General features: G+C 43.2%; 2 long non-coding RNA genes across 2 annotated transcripts in view; one reads left to right on the top strand and one right to left on the bottom strand.

Moving 5' to 3' along the window:
- LOC115288918 overlaps positions 1 to 4,047 on the top strand; it is a 6,164-nt gene extending 2,117 nt beyond the window's left edge. The window contains exons 2-3 of the long non-coding RNA XR_003907270.1: positions 202 to 381; positions 3,942 to 4,047. This is a non-coding gene — a long non-coding RNA (uncharacterized LOC115288918). The remainder of the gene's footprint in view (positions 1 to 201; positions 382 to 3,941) is intronic.
- LOC115288919 overlaps positions 1 to 5,736 on the bottom strand; it is a 75,940-nt gene that overhangs the window by 47,132 nt on the left and 23,072 nt on the right. The window lies entirely within an intron of this gene.

The following is a 5,736-nucleotide window of genomic DNA, read 5'->3' as shown; positions in this document are numbered from 1 at the left end:
TTTTTTTTTCTAGCACATTCTGAATGCATGGAAGGCTGTCGTGGTGCAATCCTCAAGGGTGCTACATCTCCTAGACCCAGTGTGACAGCCCATAGATACGCTCCAAACAGGAACATTTTTAGACAAGCAAGTTACTCCTAATGGGTGCTAATATTTAAACTTACCCTCTATAAACACTTTATTTACTATGTCCATTATTAGACTCTCACTTCATCATAGAGTTATGGACGGTTACTCACAAGACGGCTGTGTCCTCTCTGCGGTTCACACCGAACACCAAAGGAATGTAGCAGGCACCTACAGTGGCTCCCAGCTCAACTGGTGTGAACGTCTTCTATCCGGAAGCGTGAGTCCGAGCGTGGCAGTTGTGTGGTGGAACAGGTGATAGTTATGCAAGAAATTGTGTCCCGTATTTTAGAAGGTCAATTCTGAAGGGCAAGGGAGTGAAAGTCTTTATTAAGGAGGGGGAAAAATGTCAGGTATGCCTCTGTGTGCACAGAAAGGAATCCACTCCTCCATTGAGAAAAATGCCCCAGCTGCTTCTTGTGCCTCAGATGCATCTCTTAGGGTTTGCTGACAAATCTAAAGAATGTGCATTCCTTGCAAAATGCCCTTTTATATTTTTTAAGTTTATTTATTTATTTTGAGAGAGTGAAAGCATGAGCGGGGGCGGGGGGGGGGGGGGGAGGAGAAGAGAGAGAGAGAGAGAGAGAGAGAGAGAGAGAGAGAGAGTGAGTGTGAGTCCCAAGCAGGCTCCCTGCTCTCAGCCCCCTCACAAAGGGCTCAAACTCAAACTCATGAACCATGAGATCATGACCTAAGCAGAAATCAAGTCAGATGCTCAACCAAGTGAGCCGCCCAGGTGCCCCTGGGAAATGCCCTTTAAAACTCTGTGTGTCCTCAGACCCTTTTACATGACATTTTTCAGCCATTCTTCAGAGTAATTATTTGAAAGACCATTTCGGGAGCTACAGTCTTTCCCATTTCACCCTCGCCCCCCACACCAAGAGTGGTCAAAATGCATGAATTCATTCCTTCACTAGACAAGAAAGCACCTTTTCACCCATGAGGACACATCCCCCCAGCACCCATAAAAATACTGTTCATTTTATATCTGCATATACAGTTGACCCTTGGTCAACATGGGTCTGAACTGCGTGGGTCCACTTACAGGCAGATTTTTTTCAATAAATATATTGGAAATTTTTTTGGAGATTTGTGACAATTTGAAAAAACTCACAAAACATTCAGTCTAGAAATATTAAAAATTAAGAAAAGGTCATGTATGTCATGAATGCATAAGATTTATGTAGACAGTAGTCTATTTTATCATTTACTGCCATTAAATATGCATGAATCTATTACAAAGTTAAAATTTATCAAAATTAATACACACGCAGACCACACATGGCTCCCGTTCCCAGTCAGGAAAAGCATAAACAAATGTAAAGAGGCAATATTACATCATAAGTGCAATCAACCGCAGTACACACTGTAGCCACCGGCTGGAACTGCAGGGAGCTCAAAGCAGCCACTTAAAACCCCCGTAGTGCTAATCATCTTCAAGTGAGCAGTTCATGTCTGCCGTAAACTGTATTTTGCAATAAAAAGTGATCCCTGGCAGTTCTCACTACTGGTAGTTGAATCTGAAATCTGGGGGGAGCCAAAATTTATACACAGATTTCAGACTGTTTGTGGGGTTGGCACCCCTAACCCCCACGTTGTTCAAGGGCTAACTGCACTTTATCTTTCATACTTAAATCTCAACCCCTGGCCTTGGACCTCCCCTGCTAAGGCCCCAGCTAGCGTTCTGTCTGTGAGTTAGTTCCATGGTCTGAGAGACCAGGCAATTCTCCAATCCATCTAAAGTGGCCCTTGATTCTCGCCACTAAACACCCGCGTTATCTTTTAGAAACAGGGCTTCATATATCCACCCAGATTTATTCAACTGTATCAAAATGTAAGAATTGAAAACAGTGTTAAAAATATGAGCACTATATGCAGGTTGTCAAAGAACAGAACTTCTTTACAATTAAATACTAATGTCATCTAGCATTCAACTCCTCCCCTAGACAGGCAGAAAAATCAGAGTTGTTTTTTGCTTTTTTGTTTGTTTGTTCTGAAAGGGGGAGGGAGGAAGAATGAGCAGGGTAGGGGCAGAAGAAGAGAAAAAGCAGAGTCATTTTAAAATAAGGACCCTCAATATATTATTTGAGAGACTCTTAGAGCTATTTAAATGGGAAGCAAGTTGGCAAAGATAATTTATATGTCAGTAAAAGGTACGAATATAAAAGGGAATGGGGTGCGTTTTCAAGTGCCTGTCAATTCCTTCCTTTGATTTATTCTCACCTAGATTGTAATAATAATGGAGAAGCAACGTCAGGAGATGAGCTAAGTTTATGCTGGGAATCTGATGGTGGGAAGGGATTTATAGTCTGCACTGGAGATCTCTAGGCAGGAACATCTTGTTTTCCGTGTGCCCATTTTCATTTTACTATTGGCTTCAGCTCATTGCAGAAGCTCTGGTAATTTATGCTGGATAATGTGACTGAACATCACTTAGGATGATAAATAATATGGAAGGTAAATTTTCAGCCTTGTGTCACGGAACAATCTTAGAACTGAATTAACTGATCCACTCCAGAGTCTTCCTGGGTAATGTCTATATTGCCTACTACCAGTCCCGGGAAAATGCTTGAAGAAACATATTCATGATGCGGCAAGTCCCTTCTTCACTGACTGTTCATCTTCCTTCCCCAAGCGGAGCACCACACTCCTGGATGGCCAATAAGTTAAGAAAACCAAAACCTGGAGAACCAAATGATCTATACCACAGACTTCCAAATCAGGAATCTCTAATATACAAATATCAATCCAACCTAGATTAAATCAATTTGGTAAGAAAGAAGTAAGCATATGTGCCATATTAAAAACTTTGAGTACTGATCTAAACGGTATTCATTCAAAATGCACATAGAGCTGTCAGTATCGGGAGTCACAATTTCACTCCTAATTACGTAGTTGACAGCAGGGTAATATTTTATGGTTTTTTATTTCATTTTTATAATAGTTCCTTCTTTTTTTTTTTTTTTTTTTTGTAATTTACAAATAGTGCTTTGTGATACTTTGGAGATTTTAAAAAGCCTGGCTGGCTTAGTTGGTAAAGCATGCAACTCTTGATCTCGGGGTCATGGGTCTGAGCTGCACGTTTGGCACAGAGCCTACTTTAAAAAAATGGGAAAAGGAAATAGCAGCAATCCTTTACCAAAGATAGAGAGGCCTTGCCCTGGAGGGGACAATGCCGTAGCATGCTTGGGAGGAACCTAGGTCCCTGAAAGACCTTGATAGGTAGACCAGAACTCCAGACTGCTCATCAGGAAATATGAAAGGGGGCCAGAGCAAATTTCTATATTAAAAAAAAAAACACTAGTAACACAGATAGTGTGTGTGTGTGTGTGTGTGTGTGTGTGTGTGTGTATGCAATAAATATACAAAACACTTTCTGGAGAGAATGGCCAGAAAGGAGAGTGTAAATGGAAAGCGTTTCTTCTGTATCCATTCTTTTATGGGTACTGTGCACACAGATCTGTACTATGTTTTTATTTACATATTTTAAAATGTGTCCAATATAGTATTATTTTATAAATTAAATTAAATATAGAAGGAAAATAAGCTATTTTAAGATATCATTAATATAGTGAATAATGCCTGGTGTACAGTATAAAACAAACTGTTTTGCAAATATTTTCCATTTGCAGAAAAAAGCCCACAGACTTTCTATGTCCTTATTATTAATAATTTATTTTTTGCCTTAATCCAAAGCTTTTTGAAATGCATTATGTGTAATTAAATCTGTGTTAGCGTACCACAAATACGGCACATAAAGAGCTGATTATATAATGGGGATTCTAGTCTTAACTCTATTCTTTTCTTAATTCTAGGTTTTCTCAAAAGCTGCTTGTTATCATCAAAGTCCCTTCATGTCTCCCAAGACGACATGACCCGATACGCAGCCCAGCAGCCTATTAATGGGGTTCTTCACACAGACACACACAACAGTCTTTTCTGTGTGCGTCCCATTCATGGTTTGAGCTGCCAATCTTTTTTAAGGTCTCGTTTTCCAAACCTTCTCTTGCAAACTTGCCATTACCTCAGGGCCCAGGGACAAAATTGTCACCAGTGTCCGAGAAGTGACACTTAGCTTGAGATGTCACTTTTTGGAACACAAAAATGAATTCATCCAATCCTTTCCACGAGTTATTTGATACAAACATTCCCCCTCCTTATCTATATATGTACACCCCCCCCACACACACACACACACATTGTGGGGGGAGGGGGGATGCTATAAACAGAATGATGTAGAACCAGATGAACAGGATTCTGAGCTTCTGGAAAGCCTGCACTTCTGAAGACGGAGTGGCGGCCTCGGGGAGCCACAGCTCCCCACGCACTCGAGGCCTGAGTGCGTGGGGAGCCTTAACAGAAGAAATGTCAGAGATCTTCCCTGTTCACCCCACATGTGGAACAAGAGAAACATTCAGCTGTACTACTTCTGGGAACGGCAGAAGCAAGGGTTCGCAAGAGGCCCAGTTCCTAAAGGGGACAGCAGGTGACGTTCGTGCTGTAGGAACAGCGTATATGACTGCTGATGAGGAGGGCAGGGAGGTGCGGGTCCCTAAGGGTGCGGCTGAAGACTAAGGGAAGGAGAGCAAAGGCAGGTATGAAACTACGACCGACCAACCGAGAGCACAGCCGGTGCCCTGCCTACGGGATTCCAGAACACCCCCCCAGAGGAGACAGACAGGACAGGGGGCAGTCTTCTTTGGGGGCGACTCAGAGAATTGAGGAACCTCCTCCCTGGCTTCCGATCCTACTAGTCAGGCCAGTCCAACAGGGAGAGATCAAGGAGTCTCAAAGGCCAATGTGACCCCCTTCAGTCCACACCTCAAGCCCTGTAGGCGGATCTTGTGTTTTCCCAAGCCCAGAATGCTGTCATATGGAAGCCGTCACCAGGCCACCTGCTCCCTCCCCTAAATGCGTTAACCCTCGCCTCTGTGGAATACAGATCCAGAGTGACATTTATCTGTTACTGGAACCCATTTCTCAACACAAACCTTACGACTGCAAGTACCCCGAGAACAGACTTTTTCATTTACCCCTGTGACTGGGAACCTAATTTAGAGTTTGGTATATTCTTGTCAGTTCAATATATTTTCATACTATACATATTTGGAAATGCTTTTAGATCACAGGCCCCATGCTAGGGTGGGCCACTGAATCAGTAGATGAATAAATAAATAAATAAATGGCAATTATCTTAGACCTCTTCTGACACAAGTAACTCACGTTATGAAGGAAGAAAACCCTACAGCTGCTTTTCTGAAGCTTGTGCCTCAAGCATGCACCTGACCCTGTCTGTGTGCTTTCCACACGCCCTGGTACCGGGCTCTGTCATCCTCTCCATCTTCCCTGTCACCTCAAGTTCAAAGTCTACATGAAAGACTTCTGGCTTCTCAATGCCCTTCTCTCCTTGCCTCCCACAACCTTTCCCCTTATCCTGCCATCCTCCCCACGGGCACACCCTGGGCCCTGTCCCCTCCCCGAATCTAGGTCCAGATCTCGCAGTTAGCTTCCGCTAGCCCTCGCCTGCTTGCTCAGTTATCACCTCTGTGGGGGTGCTGTCACTGTCCTGCACTTTCTCCAGCCCATCAGGCGCCTCCTTATCTAAGGGCC

This window comes from Suricata suricatta, chromosome 4 (assembly GCF_006229205.1).
Source record: "Suricata suricatta isolate VVHF042 chromosome 4, meerkat_22Aug2017_6uvM2_HiC, whole genome shotgun sequence".
Classification (NCBI taxonomy): domain Eukaryota; kingdom Metazoa; phylum Chordata; class Mammalia; order Carnivora; family Herpestidae; genus Suricata; species Suricata suricatta.
This window is presented reverse-complemented; position numbering and strand designations above follow the sequence as displayed.